Source organism: Anomaloglossus baeobatrachus, unplaced genomic scaffold (genome assembly GCF_048569485.1).
Source record: "Anomaloglossus baeobatrachus isolate aAnoBae1 unplaced genomic scaffold, aAnoBae1.hap1 Scaffold_84, whole genome shotgun sequence".
NCBI lineage: Eukaryota > Metazoa > Chordata > Amphibia > Anura > Aromobatidae > Anomaloglossus > Anomaloglossus baeobatrachus.
Window position 1 is genome coordinate 676,012 of NW_027445228.1, and position 21,456 is coordinate 697,467.

Below are 21,456 nucleotides of genomic sequence, written 5' to 3' on the forward strand. Positions count from 1 at the left end.
CCCTCTCTCCCCCCTTCCCACAGGCAGAGCATCGCACCCTCTCTCTCCCCCTTCCCACAGGCAGAGCATCGCACCCTCTCTCCCCCCTTCCCACAGGCAGAGCATCGCACCCTCTCTCTTTCTCCCCCTTCCCACAGGCAGAGCATCGCACCCTCTCTCTCCCCCTTCCCCCAGGCAGAGCATCGCACCCTCTCTCTCCCCCTTCCCACAGGCAGAGCATCGCACCCTCTCTCTCCCCCCTTCCCACGGTCAGAGCATCGCACCCTCTCTCCCCCTTCCCACAGAGCATCGCACTTACTGCTGCACACTATTGCACCCAGAGACGGTGACCTACAATCCCTTTTTATTCCCCCTGAGGCTCATATGTGATAATCTCCATCAGATATGACCTCCTGTTACATCACACCCAGGGCTGGAAACAGCAGAAGCAGCGAAGAGGGAAACATCCTGCTGCTTGTACCGCACTGACTGCCGGGAACTACAGGCTCCTCCCACACAAGAGGCCGGTCACATGGGCGTGACGTCAGCAGAGGTCCCTCTGGCCACTGGGATCTAGCCTCTACCGGATCCTGACCCTGAGGTGGGGAAGATTCAGCTTTTCCTCATTAGTTATAGAGCTGAGGTCACACTGGATTTTGGGGGAAGAAATAAAAGTGTCTCCTGTCACTACTGGGGGCTGCAGCTCGTGTATATATCACAGGGAAGGGGCTGAAGCTGCAGCACAGGGCTGTGGAGGCTTCCATAAGGAAGGGGGGATATGGGGGGCTACACAGGGCAGGGGGCGATGCTGCATATTGGGGGGCTTACACTGGGCGATGCTGCGCGTTGGAGCCGGGGGGTGAGTGATGCTCCATGTTGGGGGAGGGGGGGCTTACACTGGCCGAAACGGTATGATGGGGCCGCATCCGGGGTGGGGACTAAAGGAAGGATGGATGGGGGCACATCCGGGGTGGGGAGTGTAGGAAGGATGGATGGGGCACATCCGGGGTGGGGAGTGTAGGAAGGATGGATGGGGCACATCCGGGGTGGGGAGTGTAGGAAGGATGGATGGGGGCACATCCGGGGTGGGGACTGTAGGAAGGATGGATGGGGGCACATCCGGGGTGGGGAGTGTAGGAAGGATGGATGGGGCACATCCGGGGTGGGGAGTGTAGGAAGGATGGATGGGGGCACATCCGGGGTGGGGAGTGTAGGAAGGATGGATGGGGGCACATCCGGGGTGGGGAGTGTAGGAAGGATGGATGGGGGCACATCCGGGGTGGGGAGTGTAGGAAGGATGGATGGGGCACATCGGGGGTGGGGAGTGTAGGAAGGATGGATGGGGCACATCGGGGGTGGGGACTGTAGGAAGGATGGATGGGGGCACATCCGGGGTGGGGACTGTAGGAAGGATGGATGGGGGCACATCCGGGGTGGGGACTGTAGGAAGGATGGATGGGGGCACATCCGGGGTGGGGAGTGTAGGAAGGATGGATGGGGCACATCCGGGGTGGGGAGTGTAGGAAGGATGGATGGGGGCACATCCGGGGTGGGGAGTGTAGGAAGGATGGATGGGGGCACATCCGGGGTGGGGAGTGTAGGAAGGATGGATGGGGCACATCGGGGGTGGGGAGTGTAGGAAGGATGGATGGGGCACATCGGGGGTGGGGACTGTAGGAAGGATGGATGGGGGCACATCCGGGGTGGGGACTGTAGGAAGGATGGATGGGGGCACATCCGGGGTGGGGACTGTAGGAAGGATGGATGGGGGCACATCCGGGGTGGGGAGTGTAGGAAGGATGGATGGGGGCACATCTGGGGTGGGGAGTGTAGGAAGGATGGATGGGGGCACATCTGGGGTGGGGAGTGTAGGAAGGATGGATGGGGGCACATCCGGGGTGGGGACTGTAGGAAGGATGGATGGGGGCACATCCGGGGTGGGGAGTGTAGGAAGGATGGATGGGGGCACATCCGGGGTGGGGAGTGTAGGAAGGATGGATGGGGGCACATCCGGGGTGGGGAGTGTAGGAAGGATGGATGGGGGCACATCCGGGGTGGGGAGTGTAGGAAGGATGGATGGGGGCACATCCGGGGTGGGGGCTATAGAAGTCCATGGCTTATCATATTTCTCTTTCTCGGTCTCTGACATTCGCTCACACACCGCGCTGCTATCTCCACTGCAGTCTCTTCTTCCCCAGCAGGATATATGTTTTCTCTTCCTCCTTCATGGGGCTAAAATCCCGGGAAGATATCATAGTCTCCTGAAGTGAGTGTCCCTCGCTGCTGAGTGTCCCTCACTGCTGAGTGTCCCTCGCTGCTGAGTGTCCCTCGCTGCTGAGTGTCCCTCGCTGCTGAGTGTCCCTCGCTGCTGAGTGTCCCTCGCTGCTGAGTGTCCCTCACTGCTGAGTGTCCCTCACTGCTGAGTGTCCCTCACTGCTGAGTGTCCCTCACTGCTGAGCGTCCCTCACTGCTGAGCGTCCCTCACTGCTGAGCGTCCCTCACTGCTGAGTGTTTGGTGCAGTGTAGCAGGAAGTGGGTTTCCTCCTCCATGGCCTCCAGGTCAGTGTTGGCACAGTCTGTCCTCCCTGGGCTTGTAGCTCTGCTTGTGTGGGAATTGATGGCTAGACTGTGGGCACTGAGTCTATATTGGCTCATAGTCCTGCGGTCTCTGGGGTCTGGGGGTTTCTCCAGATATGGGGCCAGTCTGTAGTCTCTGGTACGTGGTCAGTTTCTGTGCGGTGTAGATATCGGTCCTCCAGTCACTGACACCTCTTCTGGCCCTCGTCTACCATCTTCCTGAGTCTAAAAAGAGGTAAAACTGTGGAGAGAAAAAGCGTAATAGGGTCTTACCCGGTATATATCCTGGGAAAATAAAAGGAATGCACTCACCTTAAGGAGTTGTGACAGTCACAACTCCTATGAAAGCTTATGTTGTTGGGATGAAATCTGCTGCAGCCCCCATGGTTGATAACAGAGAACAATAGAGAAGGGGTTTATGCCGTGCTATTCATCAGGAAGGAGAACAGAGAGATGATCAATGTTCCTTTATTGTGGCTTGCGTCTACGCGTTTCAGGAGCTCTGCTCCCTTCTTCAGGACATACAGCACAAAAACAACATATCTCTATGATCTAGATATGATGTTTTTGTGCTGTATGTCCTGATGAAGGGAGCAGAGCTCCTGAAACGCGTAGACGCAAGCCACAATAAAGGAACATTGATCATCTCTCTGTTCTCCTTCCTGATGAATAGCGCGGCATAAACCCCTTCTCTATTGTTCTCTGTTATCTTCCTGTGTCTGGCTTTTGTCATGCTGCTGTGATTGGTCATTTTGTCCTGTTGGGTTTGGGAGAGCTGTGCCAGGGGTCCTGGTTCATCTGGACCACCTATATGTATCAGGGCTTTATGGTGATGGGAGCGTGGATTGTTATTCTGTAGGTGAGACTGACGTGACAGTGCCCTCTTCAGAGCTGCTAGGTGTAGAGGGAATCTGCCCAGCTCGGCCTGACAGGCGCTGTTGGAGGTGCTTTTAAGGACCTGCAGAAGGCAATAACAAAATTCTAGGTGGAATATTTCTGTTGGATCCCACCTTGACTAATCTAGGTAAGTGTGAGGGCCCCAGACTTCACTGCCGTACAGGAGGATTGGGGTGATGATGACATTTTAGCCAGACCCTCACTGGTGGCTTCAGATGATAGTTTCCTTCGGATGGCATAGCAATCTCTATTGCTTATTTGAAGCTCCCTGACTGGTGAATTTTCAGGCCCAGGTTAGTGCATTTGTCCATTCTTGTAAGGCTATGTTCACACAGGACTTTTTTGGTACGTTTTTGCTGCGGTTTTTTTAGCTGCAGATTTGCCTTGGTTTTATGCAAATCCATGCTAATAAAAAACTGATTTTAACAGACCCAGCAAAGTCTGAGAGTTCTGAAATCTCATACACACACACACACACACACACACACACACATCAGTTTTTTTTCCTCATTGTTTTGTCAAATATCAGCATTTTTGGTCAGGTTTTTAAAGAATGAACGTGCCAATTCTTTGCTGCGTTTTTTCATTGATACAACCCATTTTGTAGAAAAAAGTAATCAAATCCACACCACATCTGCAGCAAAAACGCCACTAAAAACACACCAAAAACGCAGATGACTCAAAGATCAGGTTTTGGTCAGGAAAAAAACTTACCAAAAAAGCCCTGTGTTAACATAGCCTAAAGGCCCAGTCACACTAAACAACTTACCAGCGATTCCAACAACGATACAACCTGATAGGGATCGCTGGTAAGTTGCTAGGAGGTGGCTGGTGAGATGTTACACTAAGCGACGCTCCAGCGATCCCACCAGCAACCTGACCTGGCAGGGATCGCTGGAGCGTCGCTGCACGAGTTGCTGGTGAGCTCACCAGCAACCAGTGACCAGCCCCCAGCCAGCAGTGCCGCGTGGAAGCATGCTGCGCTTGGTAACTAAGGTAAATATCAGGTAACCAACCCGATATTTACCTTGGTTACCAGCGCACACCGCTTAGCACCGGCTCCCTGCACTCCTAGCCACAGTACACATCGGGTTAATTACCTTATGTGTACTCTCTGTGCAGGCAGCAGGAGCCGGCTTCTGCAGACGCTGGTAACCATGGTAAACATCAGGTAACCAAGAAGCCCTTACCTTGGTTACCCGATATTTACCTTCGTTACCAGCGTCTGCCTCTCACACTGTCAGTACCGGCTACCTGTTCCCTGCATTCCTAGCCACAGTACACATCGGGTTAATTACCCGATGTGTGCAGAGAGCAGGGAGCCGGCACTGACAGTGTGAGAGCGGCGGACGCTGGTAACGAAGGTAAATATCGGGTAACCAAGGTAAGGGCTTCTTGGTTACCCGATGTTTACCGTGGTTACCAGCGTCCGCAGAAGCCGGCTCCTGCTGCCTGCACATTTAGTTGTTGCTCTGTCGCTGTCACACACAGTGATCTGTGCTTCACAGCGGGAGAGCAACAACTAAAAAATGGCCCAGGACATTCAGCAACAACCAACGACCTCACAGCAGGGGCCAGGTTGTTGCTGGATGTCACACACAGCAACATCGCTAGCAACATCACTGCTGCGTCACAAAAGTTGTTCCTTAGCAGCGATGTTGCTAGCGATGTTGCTTAGTGTGACGTGGCCTTAAGAGAGCAGTTGTTTAGGACAAAGATTTGTAGGTTGTCTTGGAGGCCCTTCTCAGTTGGTGATAGCAGCAGAAGGTCATCTGCATAGAGCAAGAATTTCACCTGGGTGTCATGGAGGTTAAGACCTGGAGCTGTGGAACATTCCAGAGCAGTGTACACTCATTGATGTAAATATTAAAGAGCGTTAGACTGAGGCCGGGGCCACACGGGGACTACTGCGATTTTCGCATGACACTCGGCTCAGGCTGGCAGCACAGCGGGAGCCGAGTGTCAATGCGACTGAGGTCTGATCTTGCGATCAGACCACAGCTGCGGTGGGTGGTCCGGCGCTCCGGAGGGAAGGGCCGGCGCTGCGGAGGTGAGGGAGGGATTTATCTCCCTCTCTCCTCCATTGATGGCTATTGCCTTTCTCGCTCTGCACTCACAGTACACCGGTGTACTGTGAGTGCAGTGCGATGTTTCTCTCACCCTATAGATTTGAATGGGTGATGAGAGAAACAGACTCGCATTGCACCCACAGCATGCTGCAACTATTTTCTTGGTCCGATTAGGGCTGAGAAAATAATCGCTCATGGGTGCTGGCACATAGGTTAATATTGGTCTGAGTGGAATGCTATGTTTTATCGCATTCCACTCGCTCCGATTTTCATGCCGTGTGTCTTAGGTCTTAGGCTGCAGCCCTATTTGACTCCTGGCCTCTGGAAATAAGCCATTCGTCTACCATCCACACACTGCAGAGGTTCTCGGTATAGGAGCTTTTGATGACATCGTAGGTTTTTCCTACTATTCCGGGTGCCACACGGAGTCAAAAGCCTTTTTAAAGTCCACAAAACAGGCGTATATCTTCACGTACTTTGTTTTGTGAATGTGGCTCCGAATGAGGCTGTGCAGGGTGTAGATGTGGTCCGTGGTGCGGTGGTTTGGCACGAACAGTGGTTGGCTCTTGCTGAGGACATTGTGCTCGGTGAGGAAACTGAGGATCCTCTTGTTCAGGAGGCTGGTGAGCAGTTTTCCCAGGTTCCTGCTGACACGTCTTCCTCTGTAGTTGGCAGGGTCATACCTGTCCCCACTCTTGTGGATGGGTGTGATGGGCCCTTGCTTCCAGGTACGAGGGAAGTAGCCGGCATTCGGCACAATATTGAACAGTTTAACCATTGCAGCTTATATTTCTGGTGGGCTTTATTTCAGCATCTTGGGGGGAGTCCACCCGGACCACTGGGTTTTTTTTTTTTTTTTACACCTTATGGAAGAGATTCTCTGTAACTTCCTCTAATGTAATTGGTGTATCCAGAGGGTTTTGGAAATTTTTGTTTTTGTCCTCCATTGCCTTTAGTTTTGGTGTTATGTTTTCCTGTTATAGGCTAAAGGCCGCTTTCGTTGGGGTCACGGAATTTGTGACGCACATCCGGCTGCATTAGCGATGTCGTTGTGTGTGACACCGATGAGCGATTTTGAATCGTCGCAAAAACGTTCAAAATCGCTCATCGGTGACATGGGGTTCCCTACTCAAATATCGCTGCTGCAGCGTGTACGATGTAGTTCGTCGCTCCTGCGGCAGCACAAATCGCTCCGTGTGACGCCGCAGGAACGAGGAACCTCACCTTACTTGCCGCCGCCCGCAATGCGGAAGGAATGAGGTGGGCGGGATGTTACGTCCCGCTCATCTCCGCCCCTCCGCTTTGAATGGGCGGCCGCTTAGTGACATCGCTGTGACGCCGCACGGACCGCCCCCCTTAGAAAGGAGGCGGTTCGCCGGTCACAGCGACGTCGCAGAGCACGTAAGTAGTCTGACGGGTCCGGGCGATGTTGTGTGCCACGGGTAGCGATTTGCCGGTGTCGCACAACCGATGGGGGCGGGTACCCACGCTAGCGATATCGGTACCGACATTGCAGCATGTAAAGTGGCCTTAAGTCCTTCTTTTGGGATGTCTTTGTAGAGGTCTCTGAAGTACTGGAGCCAGATATTGCTGTTTCGGATATGGGATATGGATGCTGTTATTCTTGCTCTTTGTGTCCATGTGACTCCATAGCTCCCAGAAGGAGTTGTCTTGGAGAGCGTCTTGGAGTTGGCTTAGGCTATGTGCGCACAGTGCATTTTTCGCGGCGTTTTTGCGCGTTTTTCGGGTGCGTTTTTGGCCTCAAAACTGCAGGACTTTGCTTCCCCAGCAAAGTCTGAGTTTTCATTTTTGCTGTCCGCACACATCTGGTTTTTTTACCTGCGTTTTTTAGTTTAAAAAAAAAAATGGACATGTCAGTTCTTTCCTGTGTTTTTCTGCGTTTTCTGCCCATGCAATGCATTTAAAAAACGCAGAGATCAAAAACGCAGCAAAACGCAGCCAAAAACGCACCAAATCGCGGCAAAAACGCATGCGTTTTTTGATGCGTTTGTTTCAACGCAGGTGCGTTTTTGTGCGTTTTTAGCGGCCAAAAACGCAGCGTCAAAAAGACGCAGTGTGCGAACCTAGCCTTAGTTTGGTAGAGATGTAGCTCTGCTTCTTCCTCCTGAGGATGGTTTTGTACTGGCTTTGTATGGTGTCATAGGCTTCCCTCAGGTCTGGGTGGTTGGGGTCTCTGTGTTTATTGTTTGAGGCTGTTCTTAGGGTCTTTCGTACGGCTTTACATTTTCTGTCAAAAAAAAACATTGATCTGCTCTTCTTTTGGTCTCTTGTAGTTGACTTGTTTAAGGTGGGACAATTTGGCCATAGTGTAGAATATTCTGTTGAGGTCTTCTGCAGCTTGACTCCTGGGTTAGACTTGTACTTTTGTACCCTGTTTCCCCGAAAATAAGACATCCCCTGAAAACCCCTGAAGACATAGTAGAGGTTTTGCTGAATTGCTAAATATAAGGCCTCCCCCGAAAGTAAGACCTAGCAAACGTTTTGTTTGGAAGCATGCCTGCGAAACAGAACACCAGGGCATGTTGTACATGGAAATAATGCTAGTAACAAGAACTTCTTGATAGTATTCACAGTTTGTCTGTTTATGCTGGTTTGTGATGACCACTACTGCACAGTATATATAATAAATGTTCATTTCTCTAGTCCCTTCCACGACAGCATAGGAGGTTGTCTCTCCACGCCCTAATTGGGACAGGAAGTTCAAGAGGTTTAAAAGGACCCTCCCACCTCCCATAGCCAGTGTCTTTCCTGTCCCCATGGGGCATGGAGAGGTTTTGTTTTTCTCCTATGCTGTGGTGGCCGGCGAACTACAGTATATTTTTTTTTTTTTTGTTTCCTTCTTCCCCTGTTACCTTAAGCCAGACAGCATCGGTCGGGCCTTCACCGCTCCTCCCTTGCTGTTCCCTCACGCTCTGGGGGACCGCTGCTCCAGCCTTCCGGATCCTCCTGAGGGGTGATGCAGGCTGTTGAGCTCCCCGGCCGGCGTCCTCCCTGAGCCGCCGGCCGCTTCCCGCATACACGCTGCCGGAGCGATCCGGAAGTGCTCCCGGGGTCGGTACTTCCGGTCTTGCGGACTTCCGGTCGAGCGCTTCCGGTTTTGCGGAGGCAGCGTGGAGGCACGCCGACGGTGACACGGCCTGCCCAGGACCGGATGCGGGAGGCGGGGAACGTGCACCGTCACTGGGGGGGCAGGCCCTTTTGCATAAGGGCTGCCATGAAGACATCAGATCATGGTAAGCAACCGTGCTCCCTGTCATGTCTTCCGCTGCAGCTGCATCTGCAGAACCCAGTGTGCCCCCTGCTACTGTGAGTATGGAGGGGAATGGTCCCTCGGACATAGGTCTCATCAGGTGATTTATGGCTCTATGGTCTGTGTTTTCTAGGAGGACAAGGCCACCAAGAAAACTGACAGAAATGAAAAATCAGAGAAGCCTGAGAAGTCAGAAAAAGCTGACAAGTCCGATAAGCCTGATAGACCTGACAGAGTGGAAAAAATTAAAAAATGTCCTATCTGCCGTAAACCTGTGACTAATAGTATATACAACAAAATATGGAAGAGATTTTCCTCCTGGTGTGGTTCTCTGCCTCCTGACCCTCTTCGGCCTAATATTGCGCAGATTCTGGACTTTCTCCAGAGTGGGTTAGACTTGGGTCTTAGGCCTAGCACCTTGAAAGTTCAGGTGTCAGCCCTCAGTGCAGTCTTTGACACGGCTCTGGCAGATCATCGTTGGATCCGTCGGTTCTTTGTGTCCGCTAGTAGACTCTGTCCACGTCAGAGGGTCCTGACGCCTCGCTGGGATCTCAATGCGGTCCTTACAGGACTATCTCAGTCTCCGTTTGAACCTCTGTGCTCTTGTAACATTCGTTCCCTTTCTCACAAGACTGCTTTTCTTGTGGCTATTACATCGGCTCGCAGAGTCGGCGAACTTCAGGCTTTGTCTGTTAGGGAACCTTACCTGACCATCAGAGATGACAGCATTGTTTTTCAGCTGGACCCTTCCTTCCTTCCCAAGGTGGTTTCGGATTTTCACCGTTCGCAGTCCATCGTCCTGCCTTCCTTCTGTCAGAATCCTCGGACTCCGGGTGAGGAAGTGTTTCATTCTTTGGATGTCCGTCGGATAGTGTTGCACTACCTAGCGGTTACTGCTTCTTGGCGCCTTGATTCTAACCTGTTCATCCAGCCCTTTGGCCGCAAAAAGGGCAAGAAGGTGGCTAAGAGTACCGTCGCCAACTGGATTGTGCGGGCAATTAGAGATGCATACCTCGCTCAGCATCTCTCTCCACCTACTGGATTCACGGCGCACTCCACCAGGGCTACCTCTGCCTCCTGGGCCGAACGGGCAGGGGCCTCCCCTGAGCAGATCTGCAAGGCGGCTACGTGGTCTTCGCTCCATACCTTCACGAAGCATTATCGTCTGGATCTGGATTCCAACAGGGATTTGGCCTTTGGCAGGAAAGTCCTGCAGGCTGTGGTCCCCCCCTAGGTATCAATTCTTTGGTATTCCTCCTATGCTGTCGTGGAAGGGACTAGAGAAATAAGAATTATTCTTACCGATAATTCGGTTTCTAGGACCTTCCACGACAGCAGGTAATTCCCTCCCCTATGTATTCATATATTCCTGAATGTGTAGTACTTCTCATATGCTATGGATTCTTTGTAAGACACTGGCTGTGGGAGGTGGGAGGGTCCTTTTTAAACCTCTTGAACTTCCTGTCCCAATTAGGGCGTGGAGAGACAACCTCCTATGCTGTCGTGGAAGGTCCTAGAAAGCGAATTATCGGTAAGAATAATTCTTATTTTTTTTGTTCAACAATTAATGTGAATTCTTCTTCATGGAAACTGAAGACATCTCCTGAAAATAAGACCTAGCGCATCTTTGGGAGCAAAAATTAATATAAGACACTTATTTTTGGGGAAACAGGGTAGCTGTATAATTGGTGGAACATCTCTTGTATTTCCTGTATGTTGAGAGGCTGTTTTTATTTTATTGGTGATATCTTGGACCATTGATTGGCTGGAGGTCGGCTGAAAAGGATGCTCCTCTGTGGCTTTTGTGTGGATGGTTTCTCTGTAGATTTCATGTAGAGAAGGAGTTGGCTGTGGTCTGATAACTGAGTTTGTGGGGTGACTATGAAGGGACTGATATTTGCCAGGTCCATATCTGTAAAAGCATAGTCTACTACTCTTCTTCTTACATGGGAGCTTAGTGTATATCTTCCCAGAGAACCTCCCTTAAGGCCCAGTCACACTAAACAACTTACCAGTGATCCCAACAACGATACAACCTGATAGGGATCACTGGTAAGTTGCTAGGAGGTCGCTGGTGAGATGTCACACTAAGCGACGCTCCAGCGATCCCACCAGCAACCTGACCTGGCAGGTATCGCTGGAGCGTCGCTACACGGGTTGCTGGTGAGCTCACCAGCAACCAGTGACCAGCCCCCAGCCAGTAGCGACGCGTGGAAGCGATGCTACGCTTGGTAACTAAGGTAAATATCAGGTAACCAACCCGATATTTACCTTGGTTACCAGCGCACACCGCTTGGCGCTGGCTTCCCTGCACACCTAGGCACAGTACACATCGGGTTAATTACCCGATGTGTACTCCGCTACGTGTGCAGACAGCAGGGAGCCGGCTTCTGCAGACGCTGGTAACCACGGTAAACATCGGGTAACCAAGAAGCCCTTACCTTGGTTACCCAATATTTACCTTCGTTACCAGCGTCCGCCGCTCTCACACTGCCAGTGATGGCTCTCTGCTCCCTGCTTTACCATGTTTACCATGGTTACCAGCGTCCACAGAAGCCGGCTCCTGCTGCCTGCACATTTAGTTGTTGCTGTCTCGCTGTCACACACAGCGATGTGTGCTTCACAGCGGGAGAGCAACAACTAAAAAATGGCCCAGGACATTCAGCAACAACCAACGACCTCACAGCAGGGGCCGGGTTGTTGCTGGATGTCACACACAGCAACATCGCTAGCAACGTCACAAAAGTTGTTCCTTAGCAGCGATGTTGCTAGCGATGTTGCTTAGTGTGACTGGGCCTTAAGTGGGTCCATTAAGAATATGAAGACCTAAACATCCCCATACGTTCAGGAGCTTTTTGCCACTTTTGTTGACTGTACTGTTATAGTGTTATAGCTGTTTCTGTGTTCAGAATTGCAATTTTCATTATCTGCCCCAAATATGTAGATGTCTCCATCTGTGGTCAGAAAGTGATTTTCTCTCCCTATTCTTGTATTGAGGTCTCCAAAGATGATAACTTTACCCATAACCTGATAGGTGGCTTCTTGTAGGATCACCCCAGTCCAAACCTGCATCCATCTATCTACCGTATTTTTCGCTTTATAAGACGCACTTTTGTTCCCCCACATTTTGGTGGAAAGTAGGGGGTGCATCTTATAAGCCGAATATATAGGGGTGTGTGTGTGTGTGTGTGTGTGTGTGTGTGTGTGTGTGTATATAATATGCACAGCCACTGTCTATCACCGTGGTGCATATTATATGAGCCTGCGCCCCACTGTGATGGTACATGCCCCCCCCTGTGTTAGATATGGCCCCCATGCTGCTGCTCATCCTAAAATAAAAAAGCGTTACCTTCTCCAGCGTTTCTCCCCAGTGTCCCTGCTTCCTCCATCAGGCACGCAGTGATGACATCACTCTGCTGTGCCGATCACATGACTGGCACTGAGAACCAGGAAGTGTAGGAACAAAAGCACTGAGGGAGACAGGAGGGAGATCAGCGCTGGAGGAGGTAAGGAAAGAGTGTTTTATTTTACTATGGGCAGCAGCATGGGGGCGATATCTAACACAGGGGAACGTGTGCAATCCATAGGGGGCCATAGGCAGCACAGGGGAACATATGCAATCCATAGGGGGTCATAGGCAGCGCAGGGGAATGTATGCAATCCATAGGGGGCCATAGGCAGCACAGGGGAATGTGTGCAATCCATAGGGGGCCATAGGCAGCACAGGGGTCTGTGTGCAATCCATAGGGGGCCATAGGCAGCACAAGGAAATGTGTGCAATCCATAGGGGCCCATAGGCAGCACAGGGAACGTGTGCAATCCATAGGGGGCCATAGGCAGCACTGGGGAATGTGTGCCAGCACAAGGGGGCTATATTCAATATAAGGGGGCCATATCCAGATTAAGAGGGCTAATTTTAGGATGGGGGGCTATGAGGGACATATACCCCATATGATATGTTAGACGGACACTGGCATTATAAGATGGACCCCATTTAACATTAAAAAAAATAAATCTTTTCCTTCTCCAAATTTGGGGGTGCGTCTTATAATCAGGTGCGTCTTATAAAGCGAAAAATACGGTAATCTGTCAATCTATGTTTTCTTTTATATAGTATCTGTGTGTGTGTGTGTCTTGTATATGGTGTAATTTATGCAGGCGCATAATGACTGTTAGTGATGACGGCTTTCGCCATTTCCTTGGATTCATGGTTGGACACTAGTGAGGAGCAGATGGCCACTGGTTCCCTGTTCTGCACTTGCTTTGCAGCTATAGGCCACAGCAGGCACATGAGAAGGTGCGGGAGGGCTTCATTTCCTCTGAACAGCATTTAACCCTTGGTGAGCCATGTGTCACCTTTTAAGGCAGTTCATGTTTCCATGATATATTCTTGTGATTCAGCAAACACAGCGACACTGTGAATGAGACCTTGGGTTAAAGGGACCCTTCACCAGTTTTTGGCCTATAAGCCTCGGCCACCACCACTGGGCTTTTATATACAGCATTCTAACATGCTTTATATAAGAACCCAGGCCGCTGTGTAAAACATAAAAAACCACTTTATAATCCTCCCCTAACAGTTGCGCTGCATTGGATTCTGGTCAGATGGGCGTCTCCATTGTCCGATGCCGGCGCCTCCACTTTCGGCCATCTTCGTCCTCCTTCTGAAGCCTGTGTGCATGATGCATCCTACCTCATCCACACTCTCCGATCCTGCGCAGGCGCACTACAATACTTTGATCTGCCCTGCTCAGGGCAGATCAAATTGCGCAAGCACAGGACCTCAAAGCCGGCGAGTGTGGATGACGCAGGACGTGTCATACATCGCGGCTACAGAAGGAGGACAAAGATGGCCGAAAGATGAGGCGCCGGCACCGGACAATGGAGACACCCATATGATTCAACTCCACCGCAGCGCGACCATTAGGTGAATATTAGAAACTGATTTTTATGTTCTACACAGCGGCCTGGGCTCTTATATACAGCATGTTAGAATGCTGTATATAAGAGCCCACTGGTGGTGGCCGGCGGCTTATAGTAGCCAAATCTGCTGACAGGTTCCCTTTAAGGCTGAAATGTTAATTTCTGTGGCATTTTCCTTCTGTATATATTATCCGCACCATCTCTACGGATCCACATGTGCATCTGCATTGTATGAACAATAAAAATTACTTGTTGATAAGCGAAACAAGGAGTGTGCAGCGACAGGTTCTTGATATAGTCCCCTGATGGGCGTAATGACATCGGAGGGGCTGTGACATGATGCCATTGTGCCCTGCAGCTGTAGTCAGAGTGGGTGCAGAGCATGTGTAGGGGCTAGATATAAAAAATGTTTTACCCTTGCATATGCCCTGCATCGGTCATGTATAGTGTGTCATGTGTGTGTTATATATTGGTGTAATTTACATGTTGGTAATTCTGAATATTGACCTGCCATATCCTCAATGTGCAGAATGTCAGACACAGAGGAGAGATGGGTGAGTCTAGGACCGCAGCAGAGCAGCCCCCGGGGACCGGCCTCCTGGCCTCATCATCTCGGCTGCATCATTCCTGGCCAGATATTAACTGTATGTTTCATCTGAAACGCGGCAGCATCAGAGTAACACCTACACGTCTGCAATAATGGAGTCGATATCTGATTCCTTCCACCCAGGAGTCACACAGGAGGAATCAGCTGTCAGGTTCCTTATCTTCTAGCAAAATAACATTATACGTAGCCTTATACGTTACATGGCGTCACTGCTGTCTGCACATCACATGTACTGGTTTACTGCAGGTATGAAAGCCATTCTATCAGTCTAATGCATTGTCAGCAGCTGAGGTGCATTATGAGGTTCTGCAGCAGCTGAGGTGTATATGATGAGGCTCTGCAGCAGCTAAGGGGTGTATTATGAGTTTCTTCAGAAGCTGAAAGTGTGTAATTACGAGGTTCTGCAGCAGCTGGGTTGTGTATGATGACGTTCTGCAGCAGCAGAGGTGTGCATTATGACGTTCCACAGAAAATAACTTGATTCGATGTGGATTTGTATATGGTTATAGTTCTTCCATACACAGCATCCCTTATCCTCTTGGTGTGTATGTTGTGCTGCACCTCAGTGTGTTCAAGTCAGTGGAGCTGAGAGGCAGTGACACATACACAGCGCCCCCTGTCCTGTTAGTGTGTATGTGGTGCTGCACCTCAGTGTGTTCAGGTCAGTGGAGCTCAGAGGCAGTGACACATATAACCTGAGGACACTTTATTATGCAGAAAGTAGAGATTTTTTTCCAGCACCCATGACGGCACCACGAGAGAGGGGATCCGCCCTTCAAGGACAGGAAACCTCCAGAATAAAAGGGGCGGCACCTCTCCCTGCATCAGTTGGTTTCCTGTCCTTGAACAGGGAGCCTCCAGGGATCCATGGGATCCAGGATGGTCCTGATGGGCCGAAGATCCAAGTCCGGCACACGGCCGGCCGACTCTGGCAGCGGCACGGGTCCTGCTGCGGTCGGCCGAGGTGCTGTGGAGCTGCCGCAGCGGACCCACGGGGGTCAGGACTGCGTGCGGCGCACCCGCCTCCGGGAGCGCTCCAGGTGCGGGGACGTGGTTTAGAGCCTGAGGGGACCAGGTAAGATCCGGTCGGCCGCAGGGCTCCCCCGACGCAGCAAACCCATGGGGGTCCTGTATGCGCGCGGGCTGCCTCCCTCCCTACTCCCGCCCCCCCCTCCTCTCCTTACCACCGGGGCAAGAGGCCGGGATGAAGGTGGCTGCTGCTGCGCTTCCCTGCGGTGCCGTCCTCGTGGCTGCAGACGCTGTGGCGCTTCCGGGTAACGGAGCGCCATGTTGTGTGTGGCGGCGGGGGGTGTCCGGGCAGTGCGCATGCGCAGCGCGCCCTTTCCTATTGGACGCACGGATGGGACGTCATCTCCCGGAAATAGGGGGCGGAGTTGCCAAGGTTTTTTTTTAAATAAGAGCGGCAATCTTCTCTATAGTGCCTGTGCTCAGTTACCATGGCTGACAAACGGTCAGCTACGTCTCCTTCGCCTCCCTCCACCCCAAAGCCTCCCTCTGATCATGATACTGCCTCCCTGAAGCGACAGCAGAGAGGTAGCAGGGAAGACAGTGTCACCGGCTCGGGTGCCAAGCGGGGAATGACTGATGGCCGGTCCTGCAAGCGGAAGGACCCTGACTCTCCAGACAGAAGACCCTCTAAAGGAGGGAAGTCAGATGATGTCCCTGCTGACCCGGTATAGCCTCTTGCATCTGTGGGTGAGTGTCGGCTTATGATTCCCACTTCTAAACGGCAGTCGTTTTTTGTCAGTGTTTTTTTCTAGGATCGCAATAAACCTAAGAAATGTTTATCCAAAACCAGACATAAAGAATGTGCCTTATGCTCTAAGGAACTGTCTGGTTCCTGGACTAAGAGGCTGTGCAGGGGCTGCATTCAGCAGACCTTGTCAGAGGAACAGCCGGGATTTGCCTCCGATCTCCGATCCATCATACGGGAAGAGGTCAGGGACTCCCTCCGATCCCTGTCTGGGACGCAGACCACTGGGCTTTCTAGGCCCCCTTCACCTATCCTCGAGGACTCTGATAGGTCTGATGGGGAATGTGATTCCTCTAGCTCTACTTCTCGCTCCTCTTCAGATAACGACTCAGGAGGTCGCCAGTGCTTCCCAATTGAAAATATGAAGAAGGTGGAAGCCCTCCAGACCCAGATACACCGGACTCTGCAGACCAAGCGCATGTCTCTCCGGGGTGCGATGTCCCTTCTGGGCTCCCTGACTGCGGCCATCCCGGCTGTCTGATGGGCTCAGGCACACACCAGGGTCCTGCAGTGGCATGTCTTGCAGCATCAGAACGCTCACGGAGATCGTCTGGACAGCCTCATCGTTCTCGGCCATCGCGCATTGCAGTCCCTCTATTGGTGGCTAGATCCAGTCCACTTAGGAAGAGGGGTGCCTTGGATGGTGCCAGAGCCCGTGGTGGTGACCACCGACGCCAGCCTCTACGGTTGGGGTGCACACTTGGACACTCAGTTCATTCAGGGAAGATGGTCTGGAGGAGAAGCTCGAAGTTCCTCGAATACAAGGGAATTGCTGGCGGTGGAAAAGGCATTAGGTCGTTTCCTGCCATCATTGCTGGGTCTCCATGTAAAGGTTCTGTCGGACAACCAGGCAACAGTGGCGTTTCTCAACCACCAGGGGGGTACTCGCTCCAGGCATCTCATGTCCATCGCAAGCAGGATCATGTCTCTGGCAGAAGCTCATCTAAGCTCCCTGTCAGCAGTGCATATCCGAGGGAAGGAGAACAGTATGGCGGACTTTCTCAGTCGCACCCAGTTTCACCAAGGCGAATGGTCTTTAAATCAGTCCGTTTTCAACAGGATAACGGAGAGGTGGGGGGTTCCCGAGAGAGACCTCTTTGCGACCAGAACCAACAGGAAGGTTCCCCGATTCTGTTCCCTGGATCCGAGGGATCATCCCCACTCGGTGGATGCCCTATTGATCAGATGGGACTTCCACCTCGCATATGCCTTCCCTCCGATCCTCCTCCTCCCTGCGGTGCTCAGGAAGATACGGGAGGATCATGCAGCAGTGGTTCTCATAGCCCCCTTTTGGCCAAAGAGACCTTGGTTTTATTGGCTGACACGTCTGTCCATCACCGATCCATGGGTTCTCCCGGACCTACCGGATCTCCTGTCCCAGGGTCCAGCCTTCCACCCTCAGAACACCAGGTTACACCTGACGGCGTGGCGCTTGAACGGTCACTGTTAGGCGACAAGGGGTTTTCTTCGGGTCTGATCTCCACCTTGATGCAGTGTCGAAAGCCTGTCACTACCCGTATCTATGGGCGCTTTTGGGCCAAATTTCTAGCCTCTACAGGTGCAGATCCTGCTAAGCCGCTCTCTGTCCCGGTTATCCTGGAATTCCTCCAAAGGGGTTGGGAACTGGGCCTGTTGGTTAGTACCCTAAAAGTACAGATCTCCGCGTTGAGCGCCTTGTATAACCATGCCCTGGCTGGAGATCACTGGGTGTCTAGGTTCGTTAGGTCCTGTGCTCAGTCTAAACCTCGGGGCGGCATGCCCCTGCCGTCCTGGGACCTTAACTTGGTCCTTTCAGCTTTGACACAGCCCCCGTTTGAGCCCTTAGGTTCCATCTCACTCAAGCATCTGTCCCTCAAAACGATTCTCCTGGTCGCACTCACTTCTGCCCGTAGGGTTAGTGACCTTCAGGCCTTATCCATTTCTCCTCCATATACCCAGTTTTTTGACGATAGAGTGGTTTTAAGGACTGACCCTGCCTATTTGCCGAAGGTGCATTCCCACTTCCATAGATCACAAGAAATAGTGCTCCCCTCTTTTTATGACAACCCCTCTACTCCGGAGGAGGTGGGATGGCACTGCCTGGATGTTAGGCGTTGTCTTCGGCAGTATCTGTTGGTCACTTCGGAATGGAGGAGGGATAAGTCTCTGTTTGTGGTCTTCCAGGGTTGTAGGAAGGGGCTTAAGGCTTCTAAGTCCACCTTGGCCAGGTGGATCAAGGATGCCATCTCCGTTGCTTACACGGCCAGGGGTGAAGCCGTGCCTCCTGGTCTGAAGGCGCACTCCACACGAGCGATGGCATCTTCCTGGGCGGAGAGATCAGAGGTCTCCATCAAGCAAATATGTAAGGCGGCAACCTGGTCTTCTCCGTCCACCTTTTTTAATCACTATCGCCTTGATTTGTCGTTCACCGACGTCACCTTTGGGAGACGGGTTCTGCAAACTGTTGTCCCTCCCTAGGTCTTCATCTATGTAATTCTCTCGTGGTGCCGTCATGGGTGCTGGAAAAATACGTAATTACTTACCGGTAATGTGTTTTTTCTGAACCCATGATGGCACCCTTACATTCCCTCCCTGCACTTAGGTGTTGCTAGTTTGCTTCCTTTTTTCGCTCCTCTTCACTGGGCGGTTATGGTGGCGGGATATGTCTTAACGATGTTCCTTGTTTCGGAGGTCCTGTCATGCTCGGTAATCAACTGATGCGGGGAGAGGTGCCGCCCCTTTTATTCTGGAGGTTTCCTGTCCTTGAAGGGCGGATCCCCTCTCTCGTGGTGCCGTCATGGGTGCAGAAAAAACTCATTACCGGTAAGTAATTACGTATTTTTTTGTCATTTCTTACAATCGCCTTTTACATCTTTATTTTGACCTTTTTGGTCCTGAGTACATGCAGCAGCGGCTCCATCATGCATTGTCTGGTCTCATCCTGTACATTTATCCACAGGATTTGTATACTAGATGCTGATCCCACCAATGTGGCCACGACCTGCGCTGCTCTCAGCCCAGAGATGCAGAACTCCCATCCGTGTGTACAGGAATTTATATAATCTCACTATGAAGAGCATCAGCGCCTCATTCTCCAGATACATGTGCGCCCATTTGTGAGATCCACATGTACCATCCATCATGTAATATCCATGGATACAGCATGAATATACGAGATGAGAAGACCCCAATAGGGATGAGCTCATATGTGGTGAAATTAAAGTGGATCTGAGGGGCAGATGCTCCAGCACAAATTTGGAGGAGTTTATTGTACATTTGAAGATTTGAAGAGATCAATTCTGTTATATTTATATTTATATTTATATATATATATACATACATACAATTTAATATAAAAAAGCCTCTGGTCCTCGTTTGTTTCCTGGGAAACTGGGTAAAAAAACAGTAGTGTGGGGGCACCAAAGGGCAGTTTTGCACAGGGCACCATTCTGGCTAAGGCCGGCCTTGAATGCATTATACTATATGAAGGACTATAGGATGCATTATACTATATGGAGGACTTTGGTGATGTATTATACTATTTGTAAAACTATGGGTGGTGCATACTATATGAAGGGCTATGGGGTGCAGTCTTTGGAGACACGGTGGGTGCTCTCGTCCACTAAAACCCGCCGCCTTTAGAAAGACAGCGTGGCTCAGGGCTCATCCCAACTGAACGCCGGCCTCTTTAACCGTGGGCGTAACACTACTCAGACAACACAGGGTGAGGGAACCACAATAATTAGACTTTATTGGATCCCCAAACAATTAACGGCACATAACACATAACCAGCAAAACACAAATGTAACAGGCAACAGAGTCTCACCGTTCCGCTGGCTCACCAGGAATTAGAATGTCCGGGCCTCCTAGCTTCCAGGGCCGCTTACTCCAATCCAGCAGCACCCCGCTTTCGGCGGACACCCACCGACATAGGAATAGCGCCAGATTTAGGAAGCTGTGTGAGGTCTGTAAAGTCTGTAGCCAGGTGACCGGATTGTCCCAACCTGAGTGTCCTCCTTAGGTAGTCCTGATATGATGTTACAATCCTGGCAGCCGGAGTCGAAATCCCTAGTCTGTGGATATGGTCTCCAACTGGAACCCGAGTCCCTAGATTGAAGCCATAAGATGTCCTGATCCTCTAGTCAGCTCCAAAGAGCTTAGACTGGATCCATCAGCATCCATCAACCTTCATCACCCCTGGTGGCTTAAAGAAGTCCCTTTTATAGCTATAACTTTCCCTTAGGATACACTGCGTCCTCATCGATTGGTTGGACAAGATTGCTTCTCCCATTGGATGAATTTCAAGCTGCATGGATAATGTTCATTTAAATGATGTGCATAGAAAGACTCAGTATATTTACATGGAGTCGGCAAGTCACCGACTAGACAATGGCTACTAAGGTAATTACATTATCAATATACAACTACAATACAATGATTACTGGAAGAGTCTGGAGAGCAATAGCTAAGCAAACATGACTTAGCACACATAAGAACAATAGTCTGGCTGAATGTTAAGAAACTTTAACCCATGAGAGTCCATGTCGTCACACAGTCTACTATAGGGAAGACTGTGGGGCACATTATACTATATGGAAGACTATGGGGGATGCATTATAATATATGGAGGACTATGGACATGCATAATACTATGTGGAAGGCAATGTGAGGCCCAATATTCTAAATGGAGAGCTATGAGGGTGCATTATATATGGAGGAATATGTGGGGCCAATTATACTATTTGAAGGGCTATGTGAGGGCCATTATGACATTTAGAGGGCTACGGAGAAGCCTTTATACTTTATGGAAGTCTATATGAGGGCCATTATACCATACCCAAGCAATTATACAGTGAATGTTTGTGTACGGTCCATGATACTATGCAGAGGGCTGTGTGGTGGCAATTATACTGTTTGGAGGGCTAGTGGAGGCCATTATAGAGTGTGAAGTGGTGTTGAGGCCATTATACTGTATGTTGGCCAATTGTACTGCATGGAGGGCTGTGTGGGGGACATAATTGGGGATTATATTGTGCTGGGGTCACTATTCTTTGCTGGGGTAGTTTAGGGGGTACAGTAGGGTCATAATACTGCGCGTGTGGAGCAGGGTTGTGGAGTTGTAGTCGGTGTGCATTTTGGTGGATTCGGTATAAAATGGACCGGCTCCTAAAATATATAATAAATTGGGTACAGTAATTAAAGTATGTGATTAATATTTTTTCAGAAGAATTTGGGAAATGTCCTAAAAATGTCCGTTTTATTTTTGATCTGAGGATCTCGGCTTTAGTTGAGATGAATCTAAGCTCAACTTCAACTACATGATATAAGTAGTGATGTTACCATTTCACTACAGTAAATTTATCACAAGAATGAGTCATA

At 50.8% G+C, this 21,456-nt stretch overlaps 1 protein-coding gene across 1 annotated transcript in view; it reads left to right on the plus strand.

The window, feature by feature from the left end:
• The first annotated feature begins 523 nt into the window (after positions 1 to 523).
• The window catches only part of LOC142288560 (uncharacterized), a 43,879-nt gene continuing 22,946 nt past the window's right edge, over positions 524 to 21,456 (plus strand). The window contains exon 1 of the mRNA XM_075333527.1: positions 524 to 580. The gene's annotated coding sequence lies outside the window, so the exon portion shown is untranslated. The remainder of the gene's footprint in view (positions 581 to 21,456) is intronic.